This window comes from Lipotes vexillifer, unplaced genomic scaffold (assembly GCF_000442215.2).
Source record: "Lipotes vexillifer unplaced genomic scaffold, Lipotes_vexillifer_v1.1 scaffold444, whole genome shotgun sequence".
Lineage (NCBI taxonomy): Eukaryota > Metazoa > Chordata > Mammalia > Artiodactyla > Lipotidae > Lipotes > Lipotes vexillifer.
Window position 1 is genome coordinate 385156 of NW_006793488.1, and position 14741 is coordinate 399896.

Consider the following 14741-nt stretch of genomic DNA (forward strand, 5'->3'; position numbering starts at 1 on the left):
GCTGAACCTGTTTTACTCCTTAGGATTCACTGATCACAGAAAAGGGCTCAAAAAATAGTGCTGTTCTGGTGGCTGGGATTTCCTCTTATCTGACCCTGAAGGTTAACTTGACGGACGTTCAACTCTATGTTACTTTGGCATCTTAGGACCAGGAGTGGAAGGTCAGATACAAGGACGGATGTAAGGGAGAGCTGGGAGTTAGCTGCCCCACTCCCACGTTGGTTGTTACTGGGTCACAGTAGGGTTGGGTCTAAAGGAAGTGTGAGATCAATATGGACAGAAATGGACCACAGAACAAGGTGTGGGGAATATTCCCTGTGGTCCAGGCGAATATCAGAACATTGGCTGCTTCTCAAGGCGGGTTCTACCCCTGTTCCTGGTCTTAAAGGGGGCGTTACTCTGAACCCATTGTCCACTGTTACCAGTGTAATTTGTGGTCTCAGAACTTGTGTGAGGATGTATGTGTGGTTCAGTGAAAGTCATGTACAATTTCTTCAGACCTTATGTGCCAGCTATTCGGCAAATGACTTTAAATACATTATTTCATTTAGTGTTCACAGAAACTGTGAAATGGGTATTCTTCAACCCCGTTTTTCAGACAAGAAACTAAAGTCCTGAGAGGTAACATGATTTGCCAGGCTCCAGGTTAGGTTTGCAAAGTACTGGAGCCAGGAATCAAACCCAGGACTGCGTCACTCTGGTGACCGACGGACCCTGGGCACCTACTGTGAGGAGAGCCCTGGGCAGACACCAGAAATGCACAGAAAACTAAGCTGCCTCCACCTCAAGAAAGGTAACACATTGTCCTCATCGGAATGCTAAGGAGGTGCCAAAGCGACTTAATTAAAAGCACTGCATAAATGCATGACATTATACCAGGTTGGCAGTGGTTTCCTGCCAATATATGAAGTGCTAAGAATCAATGGGAAGGAGTATATGGTTATAAAACAGAAATGAGCAGAGCATAGAAAGGCTAATTGAAAGTGTGGGATGTTAGAGAACCTGCAGATTTATTTATGTGAAGTTTGGAAGATGCTACTCTAGCAGTTTCTGGCTGGTTTTGATGATCGATGATGTACCTAAAGTAGCTGAGCTACTCAGATTAACCAACAGTGCTTTATCTAAAAGCATGCTCTCTCAGAGAACCTTACGTTCGTGCACCTGAAGGGCACGCAGCTGTGTTACCTTGGGTATAAGATGCTTTAGGGTCAGAGAGGAAATGCAAAGGCAGTCTTACGTGGTTTCAACACCATTTATCAGTGTTCTGCCTGTGAGAGCGTGCCTGAGCTCATAGTGATAAAGTGTGAAGGGCAAGGGGGTGTCAGTGCTCACAGGGGAAGATGGTTCCAACTAGGACAAGGGATTAAAACCACAGTGGTTCAGTAATAAGGAATATAGGAGAGCAGATATTAGATTTGCTTTTATTCAGCAAAGTGAATAATTCTGAGTTGACTCAGTTCTCAGGTTTATAGGCCAAATCAAGAATGCTGTACTAACACTGAGTTTCTGATATGATTTTTAAAATTTAATCCAAAATACCTGGGGTTTTTTTGTTGTTTTTTTTTGGTATTAGTAACTTGTAAAATGTACCATTCTACTGTTTTAATTATCTAGGCATTTTCTTTCACCAAGTACTTTTTTGTTCTGTTTTGATGGAATTCTGTCAGTGAAATTAAAGAAAACTAAACCATGTGCTTGGGAAGAGTCAATATTTAAGTGATGCTATGTATTTTGATTTTACTTGAAACAGGCGGGAAGGGAGAAGAAAGAAATTTGTGCATAGAACTCACCCGTTGTGTGCCAGGCACCCTCTTAGATGCCATGTGTATACATATTGATTTATTTATATGTCTATATAATGTTATCTCACTTTGTCTGCATCGCGTTTATAACCATTTTGCAGATGACAACATTGTGGTTTCAAGAGATTAAATGACTTGCTAGTTAAGACAGGTTTAGAATTTGAACCCAGGACTTTTTCTTTCAAAGCTCTTGTTTTTGTTGGTGTCTGCTGCTGTCTCCGTTTTGAAAAGGCTGAATTGCAGTTATCAGAAGATTATAGAACACAGAGTGGTGAGTTGTAGTGTTGCTTTCGATCTACTTGTTTTGAGCAACACGATCATATTAAGTAGATGTTTTCAGGAGGGTCCTAGAGTGAGTCTAGAAAATGTGTGAGGAGAGTTCTGCCTTGCTAGGTTTTGAGCCTTTTTTCAAGGATATAATCACCTAGAGTGGAGGAAGGTGCCTTTCTGAATTGCTGGTCTCTGCTTAAATTGATTTTTAGAAAATTTTATTGGCAGCTGTTACTTGTGAAACCGTGCTGTTTGGCGGCCGTTTTGCTTCACTTGTCTGACTGGCCCCTTGGCATTTTGAGCCATGCCCAGCGAGCTGTCAGACCAGCAGCACACCACCTAAGTGTCTTTTGTGACTTTGAACTCTGCCTTCGCTCATCTGGTCTGTGCACCATCTGCTTTGTCTTCCCTGATCCTTTCTGGCTCTCTAGACTTCACGCATCCATCACTGACTATCCGCCCAGGCCCTCACCTCTCCCGTAGACACGTCCCCCATCATTCTCTGCGTTGGTTGCTTCTCCTCTCGCACGTCTGTGGGATTCTCTGGCTGTCCTCTAGTTAATCATACGCTCCTTTATAAATGTATTTCTCTGTGTCACTGTGAATACTGCGGAGGTCTAGCTTCGTATATTTTAAACTCTTTGATGTCGTGGATGGTGATTTGAACAACAGTATTTTAGGACTTAAAAAAAAAAACTCCTTACAAAATATTTCATGTGACTTCATTTTAGTAACCTCTTTGGCAATACAGGCGTAAAATGGTTTGATCATGCATGGTGTCACAAAGAGTGCAGGGAGCCTGACACTTATACATCGTTGGTGGGACTCCTAACCAGTGCGCTGCCGTTGGGGACATCCATTTGGCCCTATCTGTTCAAGTTTAAGATGCGTAAACCATTTGACCGTGCAATTCAGCTTTTAGGAGTTGATCCTAAAAATGCTTTTATGTATATGCAAACATGTGAACAAGGGTGTTGTTTATAGATTTATCCACTTTAGCAAGATATTGGAAAAATTTAAATGTTCAGTAGAGGAGTGGCTAAGTACGTTGTGGGGCTTTCACATGATGGAATGCTCTGCACCATGTAAACGAATGAAGTAGATCTGCGTGCGCTACTGGGCTTCTGTGGAGTGTCTTCTGTATAAATTAACTGACAAGGACAAGGTGCGGGACAGATGGTAACATTTGCGTCAACATTAAGTCTGTGGGGTTGGGGCGTATATGTGTGTGTATAGATGCATACAGTCGTATAGCATGGAAACTTGCTCATAGGGCTGTCCAGGAGGCAGCAGAAGTCTGTTCTTCACTGCTTTTACCCTTTCATAACATTTGAATGTTATCATTATGTATGATTTTTCTATGAAAAATATTAGATTAATTTTTTATTTATAAATTTATTTATTTATTTTTGGGTGCGTTGGGTCTTCGTTTCTGTGCGAGGGCTTTCTCCAGTTACGGCGAGCGGGGGCCACTCTTCATCGCGATGCGCGGGCCCCTCACTGTCGCGGCCTCTCTTGTTGCGGAGCACAGGCTCCAGACGCGCGCAGGCTCAGTAGTTGTGGCTCACGGGCCTGGTTGCTCCGCTGCATGTGGGATCTTCCCAGGCCAGGGCTCGAACCCGTGTCCCCTGCATTGGCAGGCAGATTCTCAACCACTGCGCCGCCAGGGAAGCCCTTAGATTAATTTTTTAAAAGTCTGGTAGTACAGCTTAAAATTCCCAAGTCTATTGACTTAACAGTAGATGAGATAATGTGTATATAGAGCTTAGCATAGTTCCAGATATAATAATGGGTTTTCTGTAAATTAGCATGAGTGGTGGCCATGGCAGAGACGGTGGTGGAGTAGTATGAGGGTGTCAGAACTTTATGCTGAAGAACCCCTTGTGGCAGAGAACAGCTAATGTTTCATCCCCCCATCTCTGCCTCACCTGGGCATTTCAGTTGTCTTAAAGAGGTGGTCTAAAGTATGAAATAGTGTATAGTTCTGGTGCTTTGGTTTAAAAGGTAAAGTTAAAAAAATGTTTTTCTTTATTCTTTTCTGTATTTCCATGTTTGTTTTTTAACATAAAATAATTGTGTATCTCTTAATATCAGAGAAAAAAATTAAAAACTAATGTATCTCCTCAGGGTAAAAGCAATTATTCAGTCAAACCTTGCAGTCTTGACAGATGAGCCGTGTCATCTTGTGGTGTGGAACCTTGTCCACTGCCATCTAGCTCCGGCTGTGTATAAACCCTCTTTCCAGAAGAGGCTTTCTCTCTATAAATTAAGGTTAGGATCTGATGTTGCCTTTTTTTTTTTTTTTTTTGCGCGGGCCTCTCACTGTTGTGGCCTCTCCCGTTGCGGAGCACAGGCTCCGGACGCGCAGGCTCAGCGGCCATGGCTCACGGGCCCAGCCGCTCCGCGGCATGTGGGATCTTCCCGGACCGGGGCACGAACCCGTGTGCCCTGCATCGGCAGGCGGCCTCTCAACCACTGCGCCACCAGGGAAGCCCTGATGTTGCCTTTTGATGATTTCCATCACGATTTAGTGATTTCCGTGAAGTCGTTGGAACGGAAGGCTGCTTCTCAGTCATGTGCCATCTGTTGCCTCTTGACCTGTGGGAACATCAGTCCGCAGCACGTGTGACTGTCAGGTGCGGTTGTCAGGAATTCCTGCTTCCAATTCAGCAACCTCATCTCGGGTCTTTATTGCTGTCAGTGACTCACACGTTTGCAAATTCCTTGTCCATTTCAGTTCTGCCCCATCTGATCCTTTGTGAGGACCAAGGCCAGAGAGAGGAACAGGTGCTCTCCTGGAAACTGTGGCCAAGGGAAGTGGGAATCACAAGGAGGGAGAGATCCACGGGTGACCTGCAGGGAGACCACAGTGCAGTGCTTTGTGTCCATGTTTCTTCTTCAGAGTGTTGCAGCTTTCAGGTTTGATGGGCTGTATTCATAAGACTATTAATAGATGTGTTTTTAATCTTTGTGTCCCACAGTTAGGTATCGTTGTCATTTTTTTTTGACCAGTATTAAAAACCTAGAATTGATTTAATTAAATGCACATATGTCAGGTAGAAATGATTTCAAACCCTGCTTCTTTTTTTTTTTTTTTTTTTCTGTTCCAATAAACCTTTGTTTATAAAAACGGGCAATGGGGTTTCGGAACTGGATAGAGGTTTCACAACACTGCAAATGCATTAAATACCACTGAATTATTCACTTTAAAATGGTTCATTTTGTGACATATGAATTTCACCTCAATAAATTATTATTATTTTTTTTAAAAAATTATTTATTTATTTTTGGCTGCATTGGGTCTTTATTGCTGCGCGCGGGCTCTCTCTAGTCGCTGTGAGCGGGGTCTCCTCTTCGTTGCGGTGTGCGGGCTTATTGCGGTGGCTTCTCTTGTTGTTGAGCATGGGCTCTAGGTGCGTGGGCTTCAGTAGTTGTGGCTTGTGGGCTCTAGAGCACAGGCTCAGTAGTTGTGGCGCACGGGCTTAGTTGCTCCACGGCATGTGGGAATCTTCCCGGATCAGGGCTCAAACCCATGTCCCCTGCATTGGCAGGTGGGTTCTTAACCACTGCGCCACCAGGGAAGCCCCAATAAATTATTTTTAAAAAGCAAATAGGCAGTTGATGGGATTTGGCTCACAAGTAGTAGTTTTCTGACACGTGACCAAGATCAACCTTTAATTCTTTGCTTAAACTCATTCCAGGCAACCCTAATTTGCAGTTCTGTAACATCTACCTGCATACTTATGACAGGTCACTCACTACCCCACAAGGTACTTTTTTTTCACTTATGGACAGACCCTGATCCTATCTGGAGGGTGTTTTCATATACAAAATATCCCTCCCTATGCCTTCTATCCACAGAGAGTTTACTTATGTTATGATTGCCTCCTTCACTAAAGGAACTCCATGCCGGGTTGATTTAAAGGATGAGTTCACTCTGATTGGAGAATTTGCTGGAGGGGAACATGCTTATGTGCTAAAGCACCAGGTAAAGAGAAACTGAATCCCTTAGTTAAAGATACTCGACAGCATGGAGTGACTTCTCTCATACACACACACGTCCATCATCAGCAGATTTTTATTAGATGTAAGATACCTAGGGCTGTGGCTCAAAGGAAAGTGGTGACAATCGGCAAGCACTCCTCCACAGAGGAGAAGAGGCACTCCTGGCTGCGGGGACGGGCACTTAATGATACTGCGGGTCAGGGTCTCCTGCTTGACTTTGGCCACCTAGGAAGCTCTTCCCCTTGGCACTCATTATCACCAGTGCTGGCGTGAAAGGGCCTGCAGTGCGTTAGTTCACCTTGGCGAACAGTTCTTCCAGTTCTGGCCGAGCTTTGAACCTTCCCTGGAAGTCTTCAGTGTGCTCCCTCACTGACGGTTTGACTCCTTCAGGACGATTGCTTTGGATTATTTCCAAGAAAATCTCTGCAAATGTAGTGCTCAAACCGCTGATCTGAACCACTCGCCCATGGGTGGTAAGAACTGAGTCCAGGAGCATTTTGCCGCCTTGGTCCTGCAACTGCAACACCTCCGTGGTTTTGGTGGGCCTCGCATAACTTTCCTCAACTTTAATGGAGAGATGGTTGCAGAGGTTGTGAACATACTGGGCATAACTCTCTGCCAGGGCCATATCGTATGCAGTCAGGTGAATGTTTCAAACTCCATATTCAGTCTGTCCCCAAATTAATGGGTCTCACTTCCACTTTTCCCCTCTTCTTCTTGGGCTCTTGTGCTTTAACTAGGTGCTTGTATCTTCCAATGCCACGCGTGGGCTGTGACCTGTAGTGCCGACTGGTGCTCAGCAGAATGCCACCTGCAGAACAGATGGGATTCTCTCTTGAAGTTCTGAACCTCAAGAGGGAAAAGGCTTATTTAAAAATGGTGTCATTCCTCAGACGCAGCGCCTTTCCCAGAGCTCCATTCATCCTTTGCTGCTGCGCGGCCTGTAATTGTGCCAGCTGAAGATCGGCCCAAGCAGCCGCGACCCCTGGGCATCCGAAAACCAATCCTGCTTCTTCTGAACAAATATTCTTAGGTGAAAATCAACATGTTCCTGAGCAATTAGAAATTATGATGTAAATCATTTTTCTTTAATATTTTAGCAATGCTTTTAGGTGACATGCAATTACCTTGGGTGATTCAATGTGTAGAACTGTTATGAATTAGTTTTTCACTATTACTACCAGAGGTTTAAGTTTATGGGGAAATTGGGTGACCAGTCATCAAAGCAAATATAATATTTAACAAAGTAGAAGGTAAAAAATTTAACATTTGGTATGTAAACACAGACTAATTTTTATTTAGTCTCGTTGTCGAATAGTAAGTGGCGGTACTTTTATATACAGTGAGTGTAGTCACCAGACGTTGCCTACGCATTTAGCTCCATTCTTTTCACACCTTTGGGACAGGTGTTTTGCCTTTTGCAGAGAAGAGAGAGACAGGAGATTTTATTGTCCGGACTGTGCTGAACTCAGAGGTGCTGTCCCCGCTTGCTGAGTGTCCTTCTAGAGCAGATCTAGAGAAGCAGTGGGCCTGCTGCTTCAGCACAGAGCTCTTGTGAGACTTCATATGAAAAAATTACAGAGGCGTAAATGTAGTTGAACCATTAATTTTCAACTTTTTTTCCCTATCACGTTTTCTTTTTTTTGTCAACTAAAAATTGTCACTCACCATCTGGTTCTATAAGAATGAAGTCACTGGCCACTACAGTCGCTGACCTTCATTGCCCCCTGAAAGGAGTTCAGGGTGGAGATCAGGAATGAGGCCCTCTGTGCTCTGGGGAAACTGGCAGAACAGGTCTTCGGAGAGTTAGATCTTTCCAGAAGAAGAGTTTATGAGCCCAATTCTTGCATCTCTTCGTATCTAGAAAAGCACTAACATCACTAACGGAGACATGTGCTCCTCGTGACCAGCAGCAACCTTCTGCCGAACTGTGTGCTCAACTGCACACACCCCTTTCACCAAAATCACACATATCCTGACTCCCCCCCTACCTCTTCGGAGCAGCTCCTCAGAGCTCTCGGAGAAGCTGTCTCCTGGGCTATAGTCCTCATTTTGCCCCAAATGAAACTTAACTCACAGCTCTCATGTTGTGCATTTGTTTTCAGTCAACTTTATTTATCAGATACTATTTCCTTTGGGATTAAAACAACACAAAAGGTAAGGTTGTTTTGGTAAGAAAGCTCACAGTGGAGGAAAAATATCTTAGTTCTAAATATATCATTCTCAAGATATACTGATAAAATAAGATGCGCTTTTCCTCTGAAAGAACAAAGACATGGCAGTTGATGGTTTTTAAAAGTCTCAGAGACTTTATTTCATACCCGTGTAGCTGGAAGCTGGGAGTCTTGTCAAAGTGTTTCTCAAACCAAAGATGTTTCTTTGTGTGTATGACATTTCATAAATCTATGGGCAAATAAACTATTTTCAAAAGCCCAGATTTGTTTTTGAAATAAAATATATGCTTGTGTTTCCCAGATCTGTATTTAAAATGATGCGAAGAGCTATTTATGTGGTGTCAGATGGGGAAAAACCATCAGCTTTTCAAAGAGCTGATATTCTGTACCAGAGCTCAAGTAGACAGCGGCTGACTCTATCATTCAGTGCAGAAATGTTTCCCAATTGTTTTTTAACCTTTCAAATTTTTTGATATTTATAAACATCAAAGGTCTTACATTTTCATGGGGGTAAAATATATTTATCTTTCATTTATTTTATTTACTTGTTTAACAGTCATTCCTAACCACAGATCAGTTGAAAAATTACCGATATTTCTTCCGTTTTTTAAAAACAATTCTTTAAAAACAATTCTTTTTTTTTTTGAAAATTCTTTTAAAACATAATAGAACTCTCTACAGTCTATTTTGGCATGTGGGATGAAGTGAAGATCAGATCATTTTTATCCCAACTACTTAGTCAATTTGTTAACACTATTTCTTATATATGCTATTTCTGTTGATACGCTGGTTAATGAGAATATATATTAAGTTTTAAAATATCTCAGAATCTATTTGCTCTGTCAGTTTTTGTGCCAGTTTTCATTATTGTTGTTTTCTTCTTATTATTTTTCAAAAATTCCTAGCTTCTGTCACTTGTTTAATTTTTCAAATGAACTTGGGGATTATTTTTAAAGTCTTTCTCCTAACCATCCCCCTCCCCCTGCAGAAATTTCTATTGGGAATTACATTAAAATAATTTGAGTGGAGCTGGCATTTTATACATTCAGTCTTTCATACATTCAAGGCATATCTCTATTTATTCTGCTCTTCTTTCCTGGTTCTTTGTAATTTTTGATAATTTGCTTCAAACAGGCCCCTCTCTATATTTGTTATTATAAAAGATGTTTTTTTCCAGATAGATTTATTTCCTTTTGGTTATTGTTGGGATTGAAAAATGCTATTGATTTCTAAAATTCACTCCCTTCACCAGTTATCTGTTCTAATAGTTATCAGTCAACTCATTTGAGCTTTCTAGATACACAGCTGTGTTGTAGCCAATGATACTATGGTTTCTTCCTTCTAGCAGTCATGCTCCATTGCTTTGTGTCTTATGTTCTTTTATGGGCTAAAATCCTAAAATTAAAAAAAAAAAAGATCGCTTGTAAAGTACCTGTTCTCTGTTAGAAATGATTTTGTAAGTTACCTAGGGACTGCAAGTTACCTTTTATTGTGTAGAAAGGCTTCTGGAAATCAGCATGTCTCCTTGTTTTGAGTCAGTGTATCTGTTCCTATTTTTGGTAGAATGAGTACAGCTGTAGGGAAAACTTGTTCAAATAGAGCCTCGGAGACACATTTAAAGCAGATTTTTAAGTAGATTTACTGTATATTCTTTTTATTTTTCTAGGTGAAAGCTTGGTGATACTGGGAAAGCAAAATTCAGAGTTAAAAAATAATGATTTCAGTGGTTCTAGACTAAAATCCAGCTTTTATGGATAACTTTTCATAGACATATTGGTAATTTTGTAGCTCAAATTTTGCTTCTGTCGGTAATAGTGCTGCCTATAATCAGTAGACTAGATTGTTGATACTGTTGGAAGCAAGGAGTGATCAGTGCTAGTTTTGTAAGGGGTAGAGCACAAACTAGTGATGTAGAGTTTGATGCTGTCTTATCTTTTCTTTTTTTTTCTCAAGGAACTGGCTACCCTGTCTTGATAAATGCTTCTGTAGTAAGCTGCTGGTACACCTAATGAACAGACCCATGGTTTCCTTCTCTGTATTTGAGTAACTTGAATGTTCTGTTGTGTTTTTTTTAAAATTTTTGGCTGCATGGGATTTTCATTGCTGCGCGCAAGCTTCCTCTAGTTGCGGTGAGCGGGGGCTACTCTTTGTTGCCGCGTGTGGCTTCTCATCGCCGTGGCTTCTCTTGTTGTGGAGCGCTGGCTCTAGGCGCACGGGCTTCAGTTGTGGCACGCGGGCTCAGTAGTTGTGGCGCATGGGCTTAGTTGCTCCTCAGCACGTGGGATCTTCCCGGACCAGGGCTCAAACCCGTGTCCCCTAAATTGGCAGGCAGATTCTTAACCACTGAGCCACCAGGGAAGCCCTGGAATGTTCTTCTGATGCCAGTTTTCACGTAATATTTCTGTGATCTTCTTTAAGTTTTCTATCCCTTCCCCTTATCACCTGGACAACCTTTAGGTATTGTGGTCTTGGTATCTGGGATTCTTTACATTTTTCCCTCTGACCTTTGCACGCTGAGTTAATCAGTTTATATCCTTTAACTGTCCGGTTGACTGTGAGGCATCACTTTTATACACTTATTATGTCCATCTTTGTCTCACTTGCATTGTATCAGCACTTAGAGGTTTCCATCTCCGCTCATTTTTAGAAACAAATATTAGTAAATATGATGCAATATTCAAATAATTTCACAAATAAATGTTGCTTGGCAACATGGAACTGTTGCTTGCTGTGCTTTACTGTGATGAAGTGGTGGGATATGTGTGTCCATCAGCTGATGCATGGAACTCTCGGGGAGGCTCAGGGAAGGTGGTTTGAGCACATCCCTTTTCAGTGTTTGACGGTGCTGGTTGCCTGAAAGTCATGCTGTAAAGTGCTGGAGTGCCCGTCAAGAACGTCGTGATCTCTGTTAAGCTGAATCTTTTCTGCGTCTCAGTTTTCTCTTCTGCAAGATGACCAAGCTGGTCTTTATGATCTTTAAGGTTCTTTCCAATGTGATACTGTGATTCTACTTGGGCCATTCAGGTCCTTTCACAGAAATTGAGTATTCTTACATAGATATAATAAAAGAAAAAATTTTAAAAACCAAGTTTATTTTATTTATCCCTTTTTTTTTCCCAGCCCAGTACAGATAAGAAACTGGTAGTTATTACTGTTTATGTTCTGCCTTTCTCTTAACTCAAATAATTGAAGGTAGCTTGCAACAAGGATACAAATTTATGGTAAAATGTAAAAATAAAGAGGACCAAGCAGGGAAATAGAAATTAAGGTGGAAAAGAACCATCTAGAAAGATGGCAGGCCTGTTGACCATGAGGGCCTGCAGGTGCTGAGGGTGTCGGCAGGTAGAGAGAGGCAGATCGGTCTCAGGGAGCGGGCGAGCTCGTGTGCAGGGTGCTGGTTGTGGACCATGTCTGGAGCCAGTGTCACAGAAGCCACTGCGTTTCAGTTTATCTGCGTCTGCGGTCGTGATTCTGAAAGGCCGCTGCCTCTGCTCCCCGTGGAGAGCCTGGCTGGGGCTGCAGGCACAGACCTCGCTCCCCGTGGGCAGTGCTGGCTCCCCATCCCCTCGTTGCCCCGGGGAGGGCACCGGAGATCCAGGCAGTAAAGGGCAAAGGGGACGTCGCCAGCCCGGAGGGGCAACGGCAGGGATTTGTGACAGCGCAGGGCCTGGAAGGAGAGCCTCCGGGTGGGTGACAAACCTCTTCCTCTGTTCAGGGCGGCCGCCTGGCCTTGCCTCGTGTCTCGAGTAGCCCGTGGTGCCCTCTGGAACGCGCTCCGCCTCGCTGTCTCCTGGGCAGCAGGGCCCGGCGTCGGCTGTGAGCTGGTGGCGTAGGAGGGGCCCGGGTTTCGAGTGACCGCTCAGGAGGCCGCCGCGTCTCCCCGCAGCCTCCATCTGTGTCGAGGGACGTGTTGCGCCAAAGGGTAGACTCTCCTCAACCTGCCGGAAGCAGTGCAGTGAGGCTGGTCTTGGTCTGACGGTGGAAGTTCATCCATTCTCCAAGTCACTGGAAGACTGTGGGCTCTGGAGTTACACCTGGGCCTCTGACTCTCACCAGGACTCCTTTTTCCCGTGTAGAGCCTCATCTTCCTTTTCTACAAAATATCCTTCTTGAATTGTGCTTATGACTAGTTGAGGTGCTCTCTGTGCAGTGCCCCGTTAGTGACTCAAGCAGTAATAGTCATCATAATGTCATTGTGATGATTCTTTTTATTATTCATGTGTTCTCCTACCAGACCTTTTGCAAGAGGTGTCAGTAAAACAGTAAGCAGCCTTCAGGGATGTTTTTCTTTGATCTGCTGTAAAGGTGAAAACTCTTTAAGGCAAGCTGCTATTTTGATATTTGAAGGATATCAGAAAGACCCAGGACCGCGGAGACTGGAAGACTGCTAGTTTCCGGGAGTATGTTTGTCAGGGGGCTCCTCCCCGCCAGGCAGGGAGGCCTGTTGGCCCCTGTACTCCGGAAGGTCCACGCCCGGGCCCCTTTCGGTAGCAGTGTGCCCGCAGCTTCTCAGACACGCACATGTAGACGAGGTTCACGTGTTCCTCATTCAGAGCAGGTGACAGAGATTCAGAGAGGAGAGGAATTTCAGCTTTAGTGTTTGAATGTTGTGTTTGAGACGAACAGACAATTAAATGCTGTAAAGTGGCACAGGAAAGTGGCCTGAACTTTAAGAATGTTCCTTTTCCTTTGCTCTCCCACTTCACCCTGAGATTTTCACATTTATATTAATTATCTCCACAGCTCATGAGGTCATACAGTAGAATCTGAATTTGAAATAAACGTCAAAATCAGACCGATGGTCCTTCACAGGCGGCTATGAAGAAAATGTGCTTCTGTGGCTGAAGCATTTTGTCATATGAAGCTCAGACCTTATTTTTCAAATACCTTGTCACCAAAATAACTAGGACATCTCATTAAAGACTCTGGAGGGTGTTGGAATTGTGGCAGGATGTGGCCATGTGGAAGAGTGCGCTGTGGGCTGGCAGCCCCTGGGCTGGTCCGCCTCCTGCTGGCTCTGGGGATGACCTGTCACCTGTTCACTTCTATGAGTGTACAGAGGAGGCACCACTGTGCATATTTTACTCAGCCATTCCTGAAACAGGTAATGGTACTTTGTTACTCACTCAGGCTCACGGTGCTTGTGCAGATAAAATTCATTACCACCCCCAGCAATGATTTTCTGTTTGTGTGTGTGTGTGTTTCTTTACATCGTTGGAGTCCTTAGAACTATTTTGCATGAAATGCCAGTTTATAAGATATATAAAAGTAAATGCTGTGGTGTCATTAGGGCCTACACCCCACTTTCCTGAATTTTCACCCCGAGCCTCTTCCATAGAGCCATAGGATTTGAAAGCTAGGCCCATACTCCTGTGTGCACCATTGTATTCTTGATCTAATCCCAGTTTTACTTTTTTCTCACTTTTTCATTTCATTTTGAAAAATTTCAAGCATACAGTACAATTGGAAAAATTTTTACAAGGAATTTCTGAATAGCCATCACCTGGATTCTTACCATTAACCTGTTAACACTCACGTTGCCACGTAATCATCTGTCCCTCTGTCCATCCAACAGCACATCTTTTTTGGTGTGATAGATTTCAAAGTAAGTTGCAGACTTTCCTTAGATGCATATAATTAGCACAATCCTCTTTTTAAGGTAAAATTTACATACAATGAAATGCACAGGTCTTAAGTATACCATTCATTCATTGAGTTCTGACAGATGGATACACCTGTGTAATTCAAACTCCCTATCAAGATGCAAAACACTACGAATGCCCCAAAAAGCTTCCTCATGCTCCTTTCAAAGATTAATCTCCACCTCCACCTTCCAAAGGAAGGCACTGTTTTGAATTTTTTCTACTGTAGACTAGTTTTATCAGTTATACTACTTTACATAAAGGGAATCATTCAGGATATTCTCTTCTGTGAGTGGTTTCTTTCACTCATCATGTTTCTGAGATGCACCCATGTTATCGTGTGTATAGTAGGGGTGTGTGTGTGTGTGTGTGTGTGTGTGTGTGTGTGTGTGTGTGTGTGTGTGTGTAATGGTGTTCTCGTAGGAACACACCACTGTTTGTTTATCCATCCTCCTGTTGATGAGCATCTGGGCTCTTTTTGTTTTGGGGCTGCTATGAGTAAAGTTAAATGAATGTTCTCATACAGATCTTTCTGTAGACATTTTCTCTTGGTTAAATACCTAGGGTTCAAATTATTGGATCCATTGCCAGACTTTTTTCTGAATCGGTTGTATCATTTTACACTCTCTCAGACAAAAGCGTTTGTCTGACCAATGATGTCAAGCACTTCTACTTGTGCTTATCATCCATTTGCATATCTTCTGTGATTGTGACTCCTTGTCTTTTTATTATTGAATTGCAAGGGTTCTTTATATGTCACAGCTGCCGTGTTCATGTTTTACGAATCTTTTCTCCCAGTCTTTGGCTTCCCTTTAATTTTCTTAAAGATGTCTTTTGAAGAACAGAAA

The 14741-nt window shown here is 43.0% G+C and overlaps 1 pseudogene; it reads right to left on the reverse strand.

Moving 5' to 3' along the window:
- Window positions 1-6366: 6366 nt before the first annotated feature.
- On the reverse strand, window positions 6367-7000 carry LOC103078797 (39S ribosomal protein L48, mitochondrial pseudogene; annotated as a pseudogene).
- Between the last annotated feature and the right edge of the window lie 7741 nt (window positions 7001-14741).